We start from the raw sequence: 23,709 nt of genomic DNA on the forward strand, positions 1-23,709 counted from the left end.
TAGTTTGCTTCCTGAAGCCAAACAGGTTCATAAGCATGGTTATTTCATAGAAACATTTACAAGCCGTAAGGTTAAAATTAGCCAGCGAGGAATTCAGCTACTGAAAAGCCAGGAAGTATAACTTCCGCCGTCCAAGGCCTACCTATTGTTGAATTTCTGTCATTCTGTCAACATTCTTAGCACACGCAGAGAGAGGGAACGAAATTGTCGTTTCTAGATGTTCGCAAGCATAGCGTAATTTTCAAATACGATATGACAGTTGCTTTTCGGTACCGAAAAACTAAATACAATAAGTATATATTTACATTATTAATATTTATTTAACAATATCTACCTATGAATTTGCCTCGAACAAAAACATGTTATAGAAAACATTCTTCCAGCCGTAAGTTCAAAATTTTGGCCACTCTTCCCCCCACACAAATCGCATTACATACATACATACATGTGGAAAAACAGAAGTATGCATGTTTTCGCCCCGTGGCGTTACAAGAGTCCCTGCTTCCCCCCTCAAGAGGTTTGGTTAGCATGCAGTAGATCAGTATTCTAGACAGGGACGTAGCTAGGTTGATCAGTTCGGGGGGGCCAAATCTGAAATTTGTTCCTATGTAAATATTTCCAGACAGTAAAGGTAAATAACTCTGTGTGTGTAATGTACACACACACACACATACACACACAGATATATACGTATATATATATATATATATATATATATATATATATAATATTACATTATAATATTGCTACATATATAGTGCATTGGTATATTGAACTACTCAGAAGTGTATATAATATACGTATATGTGAATACTGGAGGTCAAATAAAAATTAGAGTTCAACAATTTTCAGGAAGCAAATCAATTTATGTAATTACTATTAAACTATTACTTTACAGTTTTCCTTAATGTATTTTACTTTCTGCTTGTCTCAATGACAACCTCTTCTTTTTTATCGAAACTATATCCTCTGTGGAAGTGCTAAACTGATAAATTATTCTCTGTAGGATCTTTCCTATTCATTCTGGAGGATACCGGGATTTTTTTTTCACCTGTTCGAGCGGCTCCGGTGCCCACCCAGCGTCGTACGTATAAAGTGGGTACATGGAGGAAACTCTGGCAGGTAAACGAGGCCAGGAGGTGGTGCTGATTTATCACATCTCTTCCACCTTCGGCCGTGATCAAGAAAGTGTGGAGCCCTAACTACACACCCCTATACGCTTTCATGGCATAGCGAAAAGCACAGGGGAGCACATTACTTTACTTTTTTCATTATTTGGTATCCAGTATGTCATCATTAACAAATCATATTACATACACGCACACGCACACATATACAGTTTTTTGGGGTAACAATTATAACTTGTTACTTATGAGAAACGCTTATATTGAAAGCGAAGCGAACAAGAAAAATATTACTAATTTCATACCTTTCATTCTTTCAAACAGGCAATAACAAATAATTTCACGAGTCATCATGTAAGTAAACTGCTACATTTTCTTCGTCCTCTTGCATCTGCCCCTCCTCCCTCCCCAAGCCCTCCTACCTCCTCACTAAAGTTATTGCTTGCTCGAAGGCAGCGAGGTCATTGGACTCTTCTGGTACTTGGCACCCTGGATAGAAGCAAAATCTAGCAGAATGAATCGAAAACAAAGGTTTACTGGGGAAGGGAAAATTTAACCGTATTTGCGTATTGCCTTACAGAAACGGTGCACTGAAACAGCAGGGGTACAATAACTCAACCCAGGGATAAGTCTTCCCTGCCATTTGAATGCCATTTCCTTCCCTTAATCCCTTAAATCAAGAATGACCGCTCCCTGCAATTTGTCAGGTTCGACACAAAGGGGTCTAGTCATACAGTGACGACCACAGATTAGAAATAGGTCTCGCAGGAACATTTTATGACGGGCAGTTCAGAGAGTATTTGGGACGCAGTGCCGCCTTTGGTTGTCCGCAACCATCTCGCCAACATTTGTTGAACAAGCTTGTTGTATTGTCTCCATTCAAGCTTTGTGCTGGTCTTAGGGCCGCCTGTCAAGATGTTGCTTTCCTGAAGAAAGAAGATCGCGTTTTATTCTAATTTCAGGGCCTTCCCGATGGCGCAGTGGTACCGTCGTTCCCTTGTAATTAAGGGGTCCCGGGTTCGATACCCGGTGGAGGCACATAGTGGTTCGGATCCCACTTGAAACTGTAGGTCCAGTCCCGATTAACCTTACTGTGCACAAAGTGGTCTTAAAACAACTCAATCAATTAATCTTATTTCTGGCTGTGAATTTAGGCAGGGACATAATTATAACAATAATAGGACGTTATAAAAACATTAATAATAATAATAATAATAATAATAATAATGACGCTTTTAACATTGAAATTATTGTCAAATTTAAATTCTAGCATATTTAGTAGTATTCCAGCGCAAACAGCACTTTAAATTATGCAATTGATTTGTAACTATCCTCTAGACACTAACGTGTGCAGGTTTTTTTTCAGAGGGGAGGGGGAGAGACAGTATAACATATTTCATAATTAACCACTTTTAAGCTTCCTTTTGAAATTTGTTCAAAGACAGAAATTTCGGGAGAGTTATAGCCGCACCAGTGCCTCGAGATGTAGTAGGAAAAATAGATGCGTGCCACTTTTTTGCGGCAATTTCGAAAATTGTGCACCTCTTAACTTGCACCCTGCATTCTCGCAAAACGACGTTGATGGTTTGTGCAAGTATCATGCACAAAGACACTAAAGTAGGTGTTTCCACACTTTGTTTATTTCTGTCTTGAGTTCGTGTTATCAGTAGGGAGCGGGTTTATAATAGTCACAAAGCATGCTAAATAGACAGGTAAATTGGCACTAAAAATGACAAAATTTGACAACTTCAAAAAGCACAAAAAATAGGTAGTAAATATCAACTAGTTATTACATTTCTTTTTCATTTTCACACCTATTTTTTTTATTCTACGTATATTATATATTTTTTAAATGTTGTGCCGATTTTCTGTTACTTTTAGTTAATCGCAATGTTGACGATCATGAATGGCAATTAATGAAGGAAAACTCACAAATCGCCATCACAATTATGATATGTAATATGCAGAATATTATTGGCGACTCAAATGTTCTGTTTCTTGTTGTTGTTGTTTTTTAACATTCTCAAGAATAAATTCATGTTTTTGCTTTATATTGCATATTTATTATAACGTCACGTTTAGCACGGCGGACCTCCTCGGTGTGGTTTACCACGTTGCCTTGTAACCAAAGAGTGCCAGGTTCAAGTCCCGATGGAGACACATTGCACAATGGGTCGCAGTCAAATTTAAATTATAAATCCAGTTCCAATTAATCTATTTGAGCATAAAATGGACTTTAAACTATTTTTGATTACGACGACAATGGGATCAGTTATTGTAATAGTGAAAGAAAAAAAAATCTCCTTCAGGATTCAAACCTCGGACTCAGTTTTACAGAAATTGTAATCTCTAGACCAGTGGTTCCCAAAGTGTGCGTCGCGGCGCCCTGGGGCGCCCTGGTAGACGTACGGGCCGCCGCGAGATGTTCCAATATTTTCACTAAAATTCAGTCATTGATATGATTGTTCCAAATACATGTTCTTATTTAGAACATTTTACATAAAAAATGTTTCTGAATTTGAAATATATGTTTATTTTTTAACTTAAGGAAAGCAACCTATACACACTAACAGAGCGTTACAAGTGTTAGATAGGGCCTCCCCGGTGGCGTAGTGTTAGAGTTGCCACCCTGTAATAAAGGGGTCACGGGTTCGTTACCCGGTGCAGGCACATAGTGGTTCGGATCCCACTTTAAACTGTAGGTCCAGTTCCGATTAGCCTTATTGTGCATGAAATGGACTTAAAACATCAATTCAATCAATCAATCAATCAAAGCAAGTATTTGATATGCCTACATTCTGATTTGGACGCCGTGGAAAAATCTTGAAACAGTAATGGCGCGGCGAAACGAAATAGTTTGGAAATTCCTGCTCTAGACCATAGAGATTAGCTTTGTTCCTTCGTTCGTCACTGCTATATATATTTTTTAAAACAATGCAAATATAGGTAAATATTATTTCTCCGTTGTGTGAGGTATCGGTAGACCGTTAACATCTGCTGGCAATGCCAACAATGCATTAGTGTACATTGTTATTAGATAGTCTTCCACTCCCCCCGACATCCATTCTAAACAATGGCATTACTTATTTCATTTATTCCAGTGTTCGTGGCTGAGTGGTAAGCGTAAAGGGCTACGGAATCAGAGATCCCATGTTCAAACCTCCACCAGCCATTGGTGACTCATTCTGTTTGTCTATGCTCCCATCACCTTTCCATCCGTCCATCATTCATCCATCCACATCGACTTGTAAAAATTAACCTACGAGGTAGGAAAAAAGGTAAAATAGCCAAAATGAAAACCTATTGAATTCTAGCCGCCTCAGTGGCTGAGCACGTTAGCTACCGAATTACGATTTTGTCCCAAATTGATCTAAGTTCGAGTCCGTGAGTTTTTGTATTAAGTCCTCTTCATGCACAGATAGGCCAATCGGGACTGGACGTACAGTTTAAAGTTGGATTCAAACCACTATGTGCGTCCACTAGATATCGAACCCAGGCCAGGACCTCTTAATTATATGGTGACGACATTACCGCTACGCGATGTCCTCGCATGGAGAGGCAGGCGCTTTTTTTGTTACTGCCCATGCAATAATTTCTTGTATCACCCTTGCATATCTTTGACATTAGCCAGAAGTGTCAGTAAAGTAATGTAAAATCAGGAAACGAAAATCAAAGTACATCCAGTGTTTAAATTGAAATTTTTAATTTAACTCCTGACCAGGTAAAGAATTTTCCTCTTAAATATTCTCGATCATATTTTGCTATTGCTAAGAATTTGACGTAATCATTTCTTTCAACTTCAAGTAAATATTACATTAATATCAGCATATAAATTGTCAGTTTCTGTACTGAATTTTACATTAAAATTAATACTGTTGTTGGTTTGCAAATTACAATATGTATTTGATGAGAAAATATTTCCTGATTAATTTGCTTTCCTCTAAGAAAAATAATTCTGATATGAATTAAAAGTCCACTGAGACGAGATCAGTGATTACTGAACTCTTGTACATTAATTGGAAAATTTGTGTTATTTACTTTGAACCATCAGTCCGTATGTTTTAGGTACAAATCTCAAAATTTGAAAATGGAAGCTGATATGACTTTTCTCCTCAGCATTTTTTCAATTTGAACACTCGATATACAGACATATACATATTTCATTATTTAAGTTAAACTACGAACACACACACACACACACACATAAAATTGTTTTACAAAACTGATTGGTACTCACTTTGTAATTCGCCCACAGTTCCATGCATTTTAGATGAAAGGACGTTCCTCCGTTTTCCTTAATTTTTTCACATGGTTTCTTCCAGTTGCGAATCCCTATTTTCCTGAAACTTGATTCTGCATATCCTGAATCTGTGCCAAATTTACGGCATGGAAAACAAAAGCATGCGTCAAGTTCCACACTATATTCTAGCCACGGCGCAGATGCAAACCAGTATTTTTGAAATAATCGCTTTCGCTTTCCGAACGTAGTATTTGGATAGATTTGCAAAAGTGGTTGCCTAGGATTATCTACCCCGAGATCAGTAATTATTTTCACATTAGTACATTCACTTGTTTTGCCTAACTTTGGAACGTCAGAATTGGATCAACATCATCTTCATTGTCGTCATGTTCCACATGTTTTGAGATAGTTTTAAAATATCCAGTTTTGATAAATTTATCCATTCAAATTGGAAATGCACAACAACGCTAGAACTCTTCCCACACACGAATAAAAACACAGTGACCGTAGCAACCCGATAGCAGACCTTGCTCGCAAGCAAGAACACAAAGCTAATCTGTGGCTCTGAAGCTGAAGCAAGGAGCAATTTTAAATCTCAGAACAATGTCAGTACTGGAGAACTCTCTCCATATGTCGCTCGACCCCCTACTGTTGACCGCTCGGCCTCGGCGGAGTCTTTGATTCCATCTGCAACGGAAGGGTCATTTGCAACAAAAGGCAAAAGGTTTTCACAAACTTAGGGTAGGGCAAGGGTAATAACCTCAAAGCATTTTATGCCTTTGGTTATAAACTGGTAAGGTGGAAAGGGTGGAATTTTGCTGTCCTACATTTGCTTCCGAAGATTTTCTTCGGAACAGTGTTTCCAACTCTGCTACAAATTTACCAGAAAATAATATGTAGCATTAATTTAGGATAATTTTTAATCGATCAAAATTTTGTTTGCGGGGGCCAGAGTTACAACTGCCGGGGCCAAAGCCCCCCCAGGCCTTCTCCTAATGACGTGCCTGATTCTAGAAAAAACAGAGGAGAAGAAGAGGGGGTATAGTTGTTGATTTAGTGTTTTAAGTCCATTTTATGCACAGTAGGGCTAATCGGGGCTGGACCTAGTTTCAAGAACCACTTGTGCCTTCGCCGGGTATCAAACCCTTGAATACAAGGCTACCACTGCGCCATAAGGGAGGAGGCCCAGTAAGAGGGGGGTAGAGAGGAGGAAGCATTAACACCGCTATTGCCAGTTAGCGTCTTCTTCATCTTACTGCATACTTATCATATTATAGAAGGTTACGTCGTCAACTTGTAACTTGTAGGTTAGCCTCGCCTGTGTAATATCATATGTTTAAAAAAACAAGAGGTTTGTGAAGCAACTAGTCAGTGTTGCCAACTCCTATTGGTAGGTTAGCTTCGCCTGTAAAATATCACATGGTTAAATTTTCTTCGGGTGGGTTGGCAACACTGAACCCCACTTGAAGTTTTTCAACCGGCCAGCCCCCTCTACTTTTGTATGCACACGTATTAAGGTGTCCCCGTTGGGAAAAATTTTGGAGACAAACCAGGCTATCTTACAGGCTATTCGATGGTACACAACGACCTATTCACCTATTTGGATAATTTTAGTTCACGTACACACGTACGTCCCGGCTGTAGTGTGCAGTACATCTATCTTGCTGAAAAACAATATTGTCCGCATCAAATTCAGGCACACCGATGACATCGACTGAGTTTTCTACAAGGACTGTTACCAAGGGATCCACTGTGTCACGTAGAATTTGCAGGTGCAGTTTATAGTTTAAATTGCCATTAAAACTAAGTATCCAATTATGTGGTTTCCTAAAATACCTACCCACACATTAACCTTCTCAGGTCATTGCGTATGGCCTTCCTTCCAATCATGGGGATTAACATCTGCCCATTCTCGAACATTTTGTTTATTAACACAGGCATTTAGGAGAATAAGAACTTTCGTCAATGAAACAGATGTTGTGTAAGAAGTTCTCGTTGTTAGTAATCTTGTTGCACTTAATTTCGAAAAACTCAATTTGTCTATAAAAATCATCATCTCCCAGTTCTTGCTTTATCTGCATTTTGTAAGGATGAAATTTGTGTAATTTTAACACCTTAATAATAGAACACCGTGGAATGTTCCTTGCTTCTTCTATTTGTGTGAATGACGTTTCTAGGTTTAGAGCCACAAGTCCTATAACTTCCAACACTGTTGCTTCATCGTTGTGATGTGGTTCTGGACGTCGTCTGTCATTGACGCCATTCGTTTCACAGATTTTTTTCACAAGGTCTGATACATACTTACGGTCAATACTACGGCCTTGGGGATACAATTATTTAAATCGTCTACAAGTGGCACGAAAGATTCTGTCACAATCAACGAAAATAATGATAATTTCCATTTTGTCTGCGCCAGAACGCTCCCTCATCTACGTCCAGTATGTCAAAGTCACTTCGAACGTTTACCCTCCGGTCTTTTTGCTTACGAGAACACAAGCAGAATTGTCCTGTTGAATATTCATCCCGGTACTAACACTGATTACTTGGTCTGGTTTGATACTCCGTCTGCATTCTCCATTAAAACAAGTTAATGAGGCTCATTTCGAATATCTTCTGTAAAAAGAATGTAAGCTCAATTTCATTTTTAGTGGTGTACGTGTTCTAACATCTTGTAAACCGCCCCCCCACCCATTTGCCTTCAGTTGACATTGTACATGTAACTACGTACCTTTGAGTTGCGATTGTCTGTCCTTGTCCTCCTCGTAGCAATCTCAAGGGGCGCGATGATATGCGCTTTTGTTTACGGACGCTTGCCATCTCTTGGTGGGGCAGGGTGTATGTATTTGTACAGTGTCTCTCAAAAGTTTTAGGACAACGACATTTTAAACTAGGCAACCCAATTTACACAAGGCGTTGGTGGGTTGCGAGTAGAGTTAGGCTCAATTTCAGGGTTGCCACATGCACAATAGATATTTATAAAATACGCGAAAAAATAAAAACAAGTATTATTGTATAAAATTATTAAAAATATCACTATTATATCGCAATTGACAAAATTTATTCTCAAATAAAAAAAATAGGTTTTTCATCGCTGATGAGTCTACAGAAAGGAAAAGAGGTGAGATAAAACGAGAGGTGACAAAGGAGAGCAGAAAGAGAAAGCAAAAAGAGAAGAGGAAAAGTAGAGGAGAGAAGAAAGAGAGGAGAGAATAGGAGATTGGAAGAAGATTCTAGGAGAGATTAGGAAAATGGAGCAAAGAAGAGAAAAGAGGAGGAAAACGAGATGAGAGAAGAGGATACGAGAAGAGGGGAGTGGAGAGTAGAGTAATGGAGAGAAAAAGAGAAGAATGAAAAGAAGAGGAGAAGAGCGAAGTGGAGTCGGAAATCTAAGACAGGAAAGGAGATACGAGGAGTGGGGATGAGTGGGACGGAGATAAGATGCAAGACAAGTAGGGAAGACGATATGAGATAAAAGCAGAGCAGAAGGAGAGGAGAGAAGAAGGAGAAGAGAAGAACAGAAGGAACTGAAGAGAAGAGGTAGTTTCAGAAAATATCGTCTCAGCGTCAAGAATTGATGCGTTGGTTAAATTATCGACATGAAACATTCAATAACATTTTGAAATGTATTGGAGAATGTATTTGATCGGTTCGAAATGCCTTTTGGGTTCTTTCAGAGGAAGATAAAATCTTCCATGTAAGATCTTTGATTTTACCTGCGATTATACCACTAAAAACATGAATGTAATTTTAATATTTATAAGAATTCTCCCATTTTTGTCCACTTCTCCGTTGAAATGGAGATTTTGTAATTTAATATATCCCCTTCCCATATCGTTAATTCAAACTGAATCATTCCGTTTCACACGGACAATGAACACAATGGGATAGGTCTAAAACTTACGAAAATTTTCTGCCACTGAAAGGGTTTGAACCTACGACCATTAGATTGACAGTCCTGAACGGTAAACACTACCCCACAAGCCTACGCTCCTGAAAGTAAGTAGAAGGAGCTGACCAATGTGAAATGTAGATGCAACTCTCCTCCTACATGCAATGTGCAAACAATACTTGTTTGTAACAAAGAAAACGAAGGTAGTACGACTCGACGAAAACATTTAATGGAGAATTGCACATGATGAGAACTTTTCATTCGATATTTGCGGAGGTATCCTTCCATTGAACTCGAGTGGAAAAGGGGTAAATTTAGTATGTAATGAATTGCCACAAATATAAATACTTATTTCATTAATATTTGTCAATGTCTTTGAAGCAGTACACAATTATAGTTAGAGTATCATAATTCACGATCTTATACATGAAAATATCCCTTTGAACGTGTGTCAATTCATTTATTTGTTTATTTTTTTATAAATTCCATATGCAGAACAATATAGCCACTATACACTACTATTACAAATAATGTTACCATGCTCTTGTTTGATAGAAGGGGATTTAAAAAAAAGAAAGAAAAGAATACCTTCTAAGGAGGATCGAACCTGGGACCGCAATCAATGCCTTCAAGAACTCTAACCAATACACTACGCCCTTTGTTTCCTTTGGAGCAACAGTTCTTAATTATTCTGTTGCGTCAATATTGTAAACGTTATCCTGCAAAAAGATGTTTAACACTCTGATATAGCTCTGTACTTCTAGAATTACTCTATACACATGCATTTGAAATTTAACTCTGAATTTATTTCTTCGTTGATAGTATATCTAAGCTTGTGAATATATTTTATTTGTATTTTTATAACGGTTACATGAACATCTACGAAATAGTTCCTTATAATAACCTCCGGTTGACTAAGTTGCCAATATAAACACATGGAATACAGATTGTCTTCGAGCTTACATTGTTAAAAAGGAGCGGATACTCATATTACTATCCCGATACTTATTCAATAAGGTTTCTTGTTTGTCAGACATTATCACTTAAACTATTTCATGTTGAGCTAGTGCCCAACTTGAAATCTATCATTCTTCAGATTCTCTTTAAAATTCGACTCTGGTCACTTGTAACTTGCTGGGTGCAGACACTGCATCGACAGTGGTTTGCGATAAGAAGCGGCCTTGAATAGCGTGAGTCACTTTGAACGCGAGCAAGCTACGATACCAAGCTTGTCTGCCTTTGAAAACCAAGTCATTTTTTTCACCGTTTCCGAACGCGATTGCTATTGTAGAAGTATATATTCTCTCAAAAGAGCAAGAAGGGAAATTCGACCAATGTTCTCCCGTCGTTTAAAACCAAATATTATCTATTAAACGAAAAGTTCACGATTGTCACTAAACCTATCTGAGCATAAGGTGGATGTAAACAATAAATTTAATAGAAAGATTCTCCAAAATTTCTCTCGCACTGTCTACGTCAGGCCAGTACCCAGGGGGGGGGGTGCATGGGGTCCATGCCCCCTCGAACCCTGAAATTAAATGTGAACCTATCAGTAACTACGAAAATAACATCGTCGATTTTAGAAATGTGTAAAAATTTCAATTTTGTTCTTACATAAATGAATCTGTTTCTTGCGCAAAAGCCTTCAGGGTGCAATATTGGATTGTTTTAGTTTTTTAATGCAAGGCTAGGAAACGTCCGATTTACCGATTTAGTCAGGACAGTGTGTTACTTTCAATCCCTGTCCCGACTTTTTCGAACTGCAATCGTGATGCGAGATGTCTCTTTATTATTGTTTTTCTTAACTCACAATTATACATGTTCTTTATTGTAATAATAATTCCTAGTACGCAACATTTAATTTATAAATATATTATTTTCTAAACATAGAATTATCATGACTTTTCAATGGCGCTTGCACTATTTGAACTATTTTGTAATATCTGTCTCTCTCTCTCTCTCTCTCTCTCTTATATATATATATATAAATTTGGGTCTGGCCCCTTCCTCAAAGAAATCCTGCGTATGGGCCTGGTCTACGCCAATGACAGAAATGCAAGCAATATTTTTATTTATTTTTAACCCAATTAAAGGAATGTGGTAGAATTTAAAAGAAATAAGAAAAGGCGGAACGACTGTTGCTCTACTTTAAAAATTGTTGTTGTTCCAGGAAGAAAAATAAGAAGGATTTCCTCCAGCACCTTAACACAGTGTCCCACGAGTCTCTCTTGATGAATACTGTCAAATGTGAAGTGATTTTATGAATAAAATTTTCCGCCTGTTTACGTCTAACGTTGCGCAGATTTGGTAGTTCGCAAACGGTGTAATTATTTCGTGTTACCTTACGCAAAGATCAAATACATTTCATAAGACTGTTCTGAACACGAGACTTGCGTCAGTAAACAAGCATTTCGTCTGTTGTAGTATCACAGGAAAAAGAATATCGTCCTGCAATGTTCAAGCTTCTAGATATTTTCCATTAATAATATCTAATCACAATATTAAGTTAGAAGAAATAACTCACATTCGCAACTACCAATATTTTCGTTTTTCTTCATCACTTCGAAAATTATTTCTCGAAGATATCTGTTATACTACAAGAAAGCAATTCAAAATTAAAGTAAAAGTTCAACTACATGTATACCCAACGACATTTACAATATTGGAGGGACAGAATACTTAAAAATTGTTGCTTTAATAGAAGGTAAGGGCGTGGTGTAGTGGTTTTGTCGACCTCCGTGGCGAAGTGGTTCCGCGTTCGAGTCCCGGGTAAGGCATGGGTATTTGTGATTGTCTGTCCTGAAAAAGTCCTGAAATAGAAATGTGAATGAAATGATATGAGTGAATGTGATGGGGGAAGCTTCCGCTTAGGGGGCTTTCCTTTAAAAAAAAAAAAAAAAAAAAAGTGGTTAGCAGAGCGCGCTACAACGCCAGGGGTTCTGGCTTCCAGTCCCGGGTAAGGCATGGGTATTTGTGTTCGTCCAGTTGATAAGAAACAAAGAAATATGTAAGAATTGAAAAGTGTGAAAGTGAGAAAAAGAGTGAATGGTGGAGGATACCTCCGTGTAGGGGGTATTTCCTTTTTATAAAAAAAAAATAGTGGTTAGAGTTCTCGGTTGGACTGCTAGAGATCCCAGGTTCGATCCTCCTTAGAAGGTTTTCTTTTTTTTTAATTCTCCTTTTATTATAAACAAAAGCATGGTAACATTATTTGTAATAGCAGTGTATAGTGGCTATATTGTTCTGCATATGGAATTTATAAAAAAATAAACAAATAAATGAATTGACACACGTTCAAAGGGATATTTTCATGTATAAGATCGTGAATTATGATACTCTAACGATAATTGTGTACTGCTTCAAAGACATTGACAAATATTAATGAAATAAGTATTTATATTTGTGGCAATTCATTACATACTAAATTTACCCCTTTTCCACTCGAGTTCAATGGAAGGATACCTCCGCAAATATCGAATGAAAAGTTCTCATCATGTGCAATTCTCCATTAAATGTTTTCGTCGAGTCGTACTACCTTCGTTTTCTTTGTTACAAACAAGTATTGTTTGCACATTGCATGAGTTGCATCTACATTTCACATTGGTCAGCTCCTTCTACTTACTTTCAGGAGCGTAGGATTGTGGGGTAGTGTTTACCGTTCAGGACTGTCAATCTAATGGTCGTAGGTTCAAACCCTTTCAGTGGCAGAAAATTTTCGTAAGTTTTAGACTTATCCCATTGTGTTCATTGTCCGTGTGAAACGGAATGATTCAGTTTGGAATTAACGATGGGGGAAGGGGATATATTAAATTACAAAATCTCCATTTCAACGGAGAAGTGGACAAAAATGGGAGAATTCTTATAAATATTAAAATTACATTCATGTTTTTAGTGGTATAATCGCAGGTAAAATCAAAGATCTTACATGGAAGATTTTATCTTCCTCTGAAAGAACCCAAAAGGCATTTCGAACCGATCTAATACATTCTCCAATACATTTCAAAATGTTATTGAATGTTTCATGTCGATAATTTAAGCAACGCATCAATTCTTGACGCTGAGACGATATTTTCTGAAACTACCTCTTCTCTTCAGTTCCTTCTGTTCTTCTCTTCTCCTTCTCCTCTCCCATCCTTCTGCTCTGCTTTTATCTCATATCGTCTTCCCTACTTTTCTTGCATCTTATCTCCATCCCACTCATCCCCACTCCTCGTATCTCCTTTCCTGTCTTAGATTTCCGACTCCACTTCACTCTTCTCCTCTTCTTTTCATTCTTCTCTTTTTCTCTCCATTACTCTACTCTCCACTCCCCTCTTCTCGTATCCTCTTCTCTCATCTCGTTTTCCTCCTCTTTTCTCTTCTTTGCTCCATTTTCCTCATCTCTCCTAGAATCTTCTTCCAATCTCCTCTTCTCTCCTCTCTTTCTTCTCTCCTCTACTTTTCCTCTTCTCTTTTCGCTTTCTCTTTCTGCTCTCCTTTGTCACCTCTCGTTTTCTCTCACCTCTTTTCCTTTCTGTAGACTCATCAGCGATGAAATACCAGAAAACCTATTTTTTTCTTTGAGAATAAATTTTGTCAATTGCGATATAATAGTGATATTTTTAATAAGTTTATACAATAATACTTGTTTTTATTTTTTCGCGTATTTTATAAATCTCTATTGTGTATGTGGCAACCCTGAAATTGAGCCTAACTCTACACGCAACCAACCAACGCCTTGTGTAAATTGGGTTGCCTAGTTTAAAATGTCGTTGTCCTAAAACTTTTGAGAGACACTGTACACACTGCTTGGATATCTCCGACTCATGGTATAGTGTAGGAACATTTTTCGAGCTCCCACTGTTGTCTAGGATTACTACTGTTTGAATTGGAGTCCTGTCCAATGCTCTTCACATTCAACATTTGATTTCACGCCATTGTTTATTGGAGCTAAGTAATCCTTGTAGGTATGCCTAGTATTTAACCTCAGTTGTGACATAGTTTGATGATTTGTTTATGGATTTTATGGATTTTATTGCGTTCGACGATGTTCTATCCCTATTTCTTGCTCAATCTTATTTTTGGAGCCTCATCTTTGTAGGTATGAAATGATCTTACGTGATATAACTTAACCTATTCACTTTTTTACAGCCTTTTAAACGTTAAAATAACCTACAAAGTGTAAAATGGTTGTTTCTATGTTATCCTTGTAGGTGGGTTCTCAGCGTAAATGGCTACGATGTATTTTTTATGATGCGTGAGCCCCTTTTCACGATTTATGTCGTGGCTTTTTACAATGGGTTCAATGCCCCACTACTTTTGGGGGACCACAGTTGGGGCTCGCAGTGTTGCCAACTTACTCAACAAAAATTTCACCATATGAAATTTCACACGCGAAGCTAACCTACAAATAGAAGTTGGCACTGCTAAGTATTGCCATAAATTTATAGAGTATAGTGATTTTTTTATGTGTGAAGAATGTTTGGATCTAAGGTCAGTGTAATTTTTATAGAATTCTCCATTTTTTTGTGTCTAAGACTGTTCAGTCACTCTTTCATTCTTGACATCATACACAAAAGTTTTCTCTGCAATTGAATGACGCTGCATAGAGTATTTGCAGGCAAGGCGTCATGGAACTCGCACACAATTTTGATGTTGGTACAATCGTTAACAACCACCTGCTTTCTCTTCCATGTGTTAATGACGAACATTTGTCTGCGAGATATAAACTCATTGGGGTTGTAGTACACGTCCACATTGCCTGGGTTTTAATTTCCGCAAAGAAGCCATGTAGCTCGCTGATGTTCTGGTTGGTATGCAAGGTTGCAACAGACTCCCGAAGCAATTCAATTTCGGTTTGGATGTTTCAGATGTCGTCGGATTTGAGTATTCTGTTGAGAGCCCTCTTCACGCTTTTCAATTCCTGCGAGGTAGGCAGGGTGGCCACCGTGTTTTGGAGCGACTCCAAAGCTTTTATTTATCGCGTCCAACTCTGAGGCAGCAGCAGCAGCGCGTATGCTTTCTTGTAATTGTGTTATGTCGTCGATCAAGTGATGAAAATGCGACAACTCTGATTCGGTGTTTAGATTTTCCAACTTGGTGATCTGCTGTGGACGCTGGCCAGAGTATCCCTGATGCCAGGCAGTTTGGATTCCAGTGCTTCGTGTACGTTTGCCATCATTTTTGATGACGGCGAGAGCATCCTCAATGTGCGTTATGGTTCCTTGCAGCTTCCCGAAATCCTCGTAGGTCTCAAGTTGGAGTTTTATGTTGGCAACACTACGGGCAATGGCGTTCAGCTCGCTTGACGAAGGTAGATTGTCGATGAAGTCCTGTAGCGTTTGGATTTTAGTTTTGACTTCGGTGATGGCTGCATGCAAAGCGTTCGTTTGAAGCTCAGCCTTGATGCTTTCCAACGTAGGAATCGAACGATTGAAACTGTTCACGCAATTTGACAATACTGTCGTTCACGCGATCGTAGTCATCTTCAGTCTTGATGCTCTGGATGATGGTTTGCAGATCAGTCTGGATGGTGCTCGCTTGGTCCTGCAAGTATCGTTTCAGCTGTTCCACACCGGAGGTCTGCGTTTGCTGCAGCTTCAAAAATTCGTTCTGCAGCTTGCCTATGCTCAACGCTAAGTTGTCGAAGTTGTCTATTGACTCGAGGTCGGTGTACTTTTGCCTCTTGGATGTCTTAGGCAAAGTTTTTGAGAGGCTGATTACAAAGAGACTAAACGAAAGACTAACACTAATAAGGAATTCCAGCAAACAGTATGGGTTTATTAAAGGACGCTCTACTGAGGATGCGGTCAATCGTGTGATAACATCTATAAACCAAACTCATTATAAGTATGTTACGGGAATTACAATTGACATTAGCGGAGCGTTCAATAATGTATGGTGGCCATACTTACTACGAGAACTAAGGAGGTTGCAGATTCCTAAGCCTCTATACAGCTTAATCTGTGATTACCTGAAAGACAGGAGAATACAGTTCGTTTGGGGACATGAGACGATCTGCAGGAGTGTCAACAAAGGCTGTCCTCAGGGCTCTGTCCTGGGGCCAGTCCTTTGGAATATAACCTTGGAACCACTACTGCTGGCTCTCAGCAGGATGGATGAGATCATAGATAGTGTTGCTTATGCAGATGATCTATTAATCATAACCGGATCGAATAATCGCAAAGGTTTGGAGTTCAATGCTAACAAGATCTTGAATCAAGTGGCCATTTGGTCTGAGGAATCTAAGTTGACCATAGCTAAGGAGAAGACATATCAAATCCTCCTTAAGGGAAAACTGGCTCGAGCGCCTATATTCAAGTTTCAGAACTCTTCAATTAAAAATGTTCAAGTCATCAAATACCTTGGAATTCACATGGAAGCTCAAATGAGCCTAAGAGCTCATGTGAACAGTGTTACAGCTAAGGCCAAGTCAGCTTTACACAATATCTTAAACATGGGTAATACTGCATTTAAGATACCATTCAAGATCGCAATGCTGTATTATAAAGCGATATTTCTTACAACTATATGTTATGCAGCGTCTACTTGCGCTTTCCTTTCTAGGAAGAAAGTTGTCCGGGACCGTCTGAGATCGGCACAGCGCAACGTCTTGTTGAGAATTCTTGGGGCCTTTCGCACAACGTCAACTATGTCAACTATAGTGCTAGCTGGTGTCTTGCCTCTTGATTTTGAGGTTCAAAGACACGCTTCTAGATATTGGTTTCGGAAGGGAGACCAAGCTAAGATATTCATGCTGTTGGGAATTAATGTGAATACCATGCAGGACATTGACCAGGTTCTACAAAGCAAATGGCAACAAGAGTGGAGACAATACTCGGGATCAGTACACACGAAGCTATATATGCCTGACGTTAAATTCTGGACAATGAACTCACTCTTTAAACCAACTAAAGGGTTGATACACCTCATTACAGGGCATGGCCCTTATAAGGCATATTTGAAACGCTTTGGCCTCAGTCTAGATGACCAGTGCCAAGTATGTAAGACTACTGATACTCCAGAACACGCTGTGTTTTATTGCAATAAATTTCAAGACCCCAAAATAAGGGAACTTAGAGCTAAGCTAGAACCAGACCTTGTAAGACAACAACTTACTTGTCAACGAACCTTTCCTACAATTAATGCTTTGGCTGAGCTGATATCTACGCTTGAGGAAATGGAATTCAAACACCATCATGAGTCACGAGCCCGACAAGTGGTTCCAATGTCATCATTTATTGAAAACATGGAACCCACTGGAACTAAGACTAGATCGAGCATGAGACTTGCTGCCCAATTAATGGGAGAAAGCAGCTGTGCACAAAATAATTGCTTAAATGAAATAAGATAGTATGAAGAAGGACCGGCTTCCCTGAATAGAAGAAAACACTACATTTCATCCCTCAGAAGAGAACCCGACATACCAGAAGTGGATGACTGAAACCAATATATACATTTCCAGTATCCAGATGCTGTCTACCAGTTGAGGACTGCGAGTAGAAGATTGAAGACAGAAGAGGAGGCTTGAGAACTCCCTATTCTTCAGGGATGTCTCTTCAATATAACTCTTATGAATATCTACTTGTCTTCTGATCTAAGGATTCCTCATCAAGTGCCATTATTATTCTCTTATTTATGGGATCTAAGAATATCTCGAATATCTTATTCTATATTCTCATTCTTATATTGTATTCTTATATATTCATTATTTTATTTCTATGTTATATGTATCTTTATATTTCATATCTTGCTTATTGTTTGGAGCTACTCAATTTCACAATATTAATTTTTCAAAAACGTCTTGGTTTAAATCTTAGGTACCAAGACTCAGAGCACTTGCCTCTTCTCTCTTACGTACCTTCTGACCTCTCCACTTACCAAGTTAATCCTTATATCCTATTCCGGGATACGGATACCACACTCAGATAAGATCAAGAAAGAAGATCTGAGTGAGAGGGTACCAAAAGTGAGAGTGGCGAGTGGAGGCGGAGGATCGCCGCTCCGTATCCCATCCTGTACTTTTGCAGCACCGATTTGAGCTCGGCGTCGATCTTGAGTACGGGGTCCAGGCACTGAGACTGCAGGCCGGCTATCTCTGACTGGAGGCTGGAGTTGAGCGTGGACTGCAGGACCTGCAGCTCGCTTCGCAACTTCTTGACCCTGACGTCGAGCATGAGAAGCTCGTCGCCGTGGTCGTTGCTTTTCGTGTGGTGAAAAATATATTTAGGCATCTTTACCACTGGGGTTATTTAGTGTATGGTAGGTGATTCGCATCTCCACAAGAAAGGGATGAGTTTGTCGTAGTCGTCCAAGAGCTCTACGTAATGGCGATCGCCAGCAGACACATCGTACGTTGTAGTTGCATCCATCCTATCATGCTTGATGCGATAGATGTTCTTGCCAGAGGAAACCTTGACCTCCTCTTTGTTCTCAGTGTTCATGTTGAACTGCAGTTTGCCGGAGATGAGGAACCGCTAATAATTCAAGTTGTTCTTGTATACATATAAAGTCTTGCCGACATCCTCGTCGTACTGGGTCAGAATGCTATTCAAGTGTATAATTAACAGATCGTTAAGTTTAGATAGCATGGAATGCAGGAGTTCGTTGAAACTCGACGACGACGTAGGCTGGACGGGCACTTCCATAGCTTACTTCCTGAAGCCAAACAGATGCATAGGCATTGTAATTTTATAGAAATATTGCCAGCTGTAAGGTTAAAATTGGCCCCCCTCTCCCCCCAAATCTTATTACATACATACATTTCGTCCGTGGCGTTACGAGAGAAGAGTCCTGCTTAAAGGTTTTTTGGTTAGCATGCAATAAATCAGTATGCTAGAAAAGACAGAAAAAAGGGAGGGGTTTAGCAAGAGCATCAACCCTGCACCCACTATTGCCAGTTAGCATGTGTTAGATCGTAGTCATTTGTCACCAACTCTCCATCTTACTGCATACTTATCATCTTAGAAGGCTACAAAATATTACAGCATAGATCGTAGTCAGCGCTGTCAACTCATATTTGTAAGTTAGCCTCGCCTGTGAAATATCATATGGCAAAATCAATACAAAACTTTTGTGAGGCAACTGTCTGGTACTAGTCAGTGTTGCCAAATCCTATTTGTAGATTAGCGTCGCCTGTAAAATATCATATGGTGAAATTTTAGTAGGGTAGTTTGGCAACACTGTAAGTCCACTGCGCCCAAAAAGAGGGCGTAGAACCGGTACTTTACTTCTAGTGAGCTACGTAAAAATCCCGTATTTTCTTTATTAATGTTGTTATGATAAAATATTTCAAACGACATATTCTTCGAACCCCTTTCCATTTGAAAACAAATGAATCGACCCTAGCCTAACCCATCGTGGGGGGCCCGGGTAGGGAAAGGTTTGCATGAAAACGTTTCCTCCTGAACATTATGTAATACGTGTTTCGCCATTTCTAATTATTTACAACAGTCCTCACAATACCCAGGGTAGATTGAGACTTTATGGACACCCTGTAGATAAGAGAAAATATACCAAATTGCACAGGATTTCAAATAAATGGACGTAGCTGCAAGATTAGCGAACGTAATTCATCTCCGAAAGTTATATTTTCCATTTTATCATTTTTTTTTTGGAAAGTTTTTAGTCCAATTAGAAGCCTCGGAAATATATTAAATTCCAACCCTTAAAAGTCTTGCAATTTACACACCTGGTTTCCCAAATCTCGCCGCTTTAAATTCAGGGTGATTTTAAACTCGACCTATTCCTGCAAAGGGGTAATACTAGTGGTCATTTGTAACAATTTTGAGCCTATGCACCGAGGGTTGGAATTCAATGGGTTTCGATTCATTTCAGTTTTGTATATTTTCGTGAAATATTCTGACTTTCGACTAGAAACTACTAATTGTGGAAAACTAACACACCCTGGGAACTGAATTGACACCGTGCCAACAGCTGACGATTGTGTGACTAGTGGGGAAAAAAATCCTACCCAAAGTTACCATACCCACAGAAAGAACAGTCATTAGATCAGACGTCATGAACAAATTTGGAAACCATCGTTTAAATCGGAGAGGATTACTCAAAAAAATGGTAACACATTGAGCGTAAAAATTACGGAAAATACTTTCTTCTTTCATAAGCTCTCCAAAAAAATACAAATGCTGTAAACTGTCAAACGGGTTGGGAAATGAAATCTGAAGAAGCGGAGAAAACGCGTTGTAGTGGTCTTTCTAAAGTGAAATAAAATTGTCGGTTTCTAGACATAAATCTACCAAAATGAGTTAAGAATTAATGTTATTAACCATTTTCATGATTCCAGGGTGCCAGAATTAACTATTACAAGAAATACAAATCCTGTTCAATTTGCGTCGACGGGTTACGGATGCAAGCGCGCAACTCGCGTTGCCACTCTGTTTCTAATGTATTCGGCGGCTTAGACAATTCTCTCTCTCAACTCTTCTTGGGACTCAACTGGTGTACTGTAGACTAACTCTTTCATGTGACTCTAAATGCAAAACTCGCATGGCGTCAAATCCGGACTCCTCACCGTCCATGGATCGGGCCGCCTCAACAAATCCATCGCATGGTATTATTACATGATTGTGGATGATTCACATCCACAAATTTAGTGAGAATTCTCTCTGGATATGCCGTTTCTTTCGATTTTCTTGGGTTATGACTCTTAAGGGCCCAAAAATGCGCTTTATGAAAATTTGTAATACCATCGCGGTCGAATTTGGATTCGTCCGTTAACACAATTCTTGTCAGATGATGGGTCTTGAGTGTCGATATTTATTAAAAATGGACAACATATAATCCTTCTGACAGGATCTCCCACCTCAATATCATGCACTAGCGTGTACTGGTATGGATACAGTCATGCACAGTTCACCAGACTTTTCATTGAGTCATGCCCAATCGCCTAGCCACAGGTCTTGATGAGGTACTACCGTCTGCTCGAAAATACTGCAAGATTTTCTCCTGTTCAACAGGATCATGAACTCGGGGTCTGCCTTGGTGTCTTTGAACCGTTCACGTTTCTCGAATGCTCCGCTATTTCGTTCCAAACACCTCACGTTAGGTACACGGCAGTTAGGGAAACGCATGTTGTTGTATCTTCGTTCCGCAGTGGCGTCACCATCACAAAAACCTGTAACAATCCTCGATATCCGTGTATTCTGTATATTCCAAAGCAGCCATTTTACACGGAAGTTGTTGTGAGCGTTTAGTTAACAACGCGACCTCAGAACTCCCAATTGTTGAGAGTAACTGATTACAGAAATGAGCCAGAGAGTGAGCCTGGGTTGTATCCCCGAATATTCCGTAGTTTCCCGAATACTCACGTAAATGAAAATAAACTAAAATCCGCTACTTTTTATTCAGGTTCTTTTTTTCAAACAACCAGTGTGACAGTTGACAGAATTGGTATCTTTTTGGAGAGCTTATGAACCAGGGAAGCTTTTCCCGTAATTTTATGCTCAGTTTGGTACTATTTTGAATCAACCTCTTTGAATTAAACGATAGTTCCCAAATTCGTTCATTCCGTGTGATCTAATGACTGTTTCTTTGTACGTATGGTAATTTTGGGCAGGAATCTGTTCCCCAGTATTCACTCATTCGTCAACTGTTGGCAACGTGTCAACTGTTGGCAACGTGTCAACTAAGTGCCCAGAGTGGAGTAGTTTATTCACAATTAGTAGCTTTTGGTCGGAAGTCGGAATATGTCACGAAAATCCAGAAATTGCAAAAAACTCGAAACACATTGATTTCGGACCCCGGTGCATAGGATCAAATTGGTTGCAAATATGCTCTAATATTAACCATTTCCAGGAATAGGTCGAATTACAAATCACCCTGTATACAGAGAAAGAAGATGTTTCAAAAGCTCAAAAATACTGTGACAAGTGTTTATTTAAATTATGGAATTTAAAACCACAATCATCCAAACACATATGACATATCTGATCTTTAACATAAGATATCAAAAATGGAAAATGATAAACAAGCAAACGTATTATTGACATTTTGAAGCTTCAAGAAGTATCATTGGAATATAGTTTATTTGCAAACATCACAAATGCAGAAATGTCTTGACATTGTCTTTTGAAAGCTGCGAACACTAATCGTGTATCGATTTCTTGCACTCAATGAATTATGCCATGTTTCCTCTTACAGTTTCTCCACATAGGAAGCAATAACATTGCGCTTCTGTTTCAGCTTCGGTTTACCTTTTTCGCAATATTTGAATTTCTCATATCTAATTGTAGGCCTCACGCTTTTCTCTCTTCTGGAAGTTTACTTTTGTTTTATCCTTTGGTAGACTTGAGATCTTGAAATGTAGGCGGATATGCAGGTTGTTGTTCGAATCCCTTCACCTGTTTCGTTTCTGTTTTTCTTCGCAGGCGATGACGTTGAAGGATCCTCTCTCTATAGAAGAGAAACGCGGCTTAAATTTGGGCAGGTATAGCTTGGTGCGTTTTAGAATACCTCGCAAGTTTTAAATAAAAATGTTCCTGCTTTACAGATTAAACATATCACAATGCAAATGTGATAAAAATCAGCCGGCCCACGATATGGGGTCATAAGCACAACACGCTAAGGCTTCAGGGGTTCCAATCCATTCCTGGGCATGGATATGTGTCCACTCATCATCAATATCAATATATCATCGCTACCCATCTTCTCAAAATAGCCAGAAAGTGGCAAGAATAGCGAACATTAATAAGGCAAAGGAATAATAACACAAAATGAATCAAACAGAATTGTCTCCTATATTCCTTGTGAAGAGATTAACAAAATAGTATGATGGCCATGTATTTTCTGGAAATGCGTAAAGGACGCCTAACACTTCACCGAAAGGTGATACTGAACATACGTGAGTTTGGAAATACAACCGCTTTATTGTACCAATATACAGAACACTGTTTTTTTTTAGACAGATGTTACGATTTGAAAACCGGTGCGATTATTGCGACATCAGTAGTGCCATAAAACCGATTGAGCTCCCGAAAAGAATGATTTTTGATGAGAAGTATGAATGCCCATGGGCATTTGGCGCAGCGTTTCACGATATGTTTTGCAATTTTTCACGGCGTGTATAAACCACATGGTGGGGGGGAGGTTCTCGAAGTGTTCCAAAAGCAAAAGGGGCGTAGCGTTTCACGATGTGTTTGAAACTTATGGGCTTTTCTCATAGCTTTTCAAGATGTGTTTTTAAATGGCGCTCGGCGTAGACGTTCACGGGTTAAACTTACCTACAGGGGCAAAACACTGCCGTTTCCCGTGGTACAAACAGATTTCTGTTTCCAGCGAATTTACATTAAAACTGTTTCTTCACTCACTCTTTCTACACGTCTTATGCGAGTAGTATATAATAATTGTTTCAAAGTAATCCTTTGTAGGCATCCCCTATTTATATGCATTTAACCTTAGTCGTACCATATTAGTAGTGTATATTGATTGTTTCAAAGTAGTACTTAGTAGGTATCCCCTTT

This window comes from Lepisma saccharinum, chromosome 9 (assembly GCF_977018435.1).
Source record: "Lepisma saccharinum chromosome 9, izLepSacc3.1, whole genome shotgun sequence".
Taxonomy (NCBI): Eukaryota; Metazoa; Arthropoda; class Insecta; order Zygentoma; family Lepismatidae; genus Lepisma; species Lepisma saccharinum.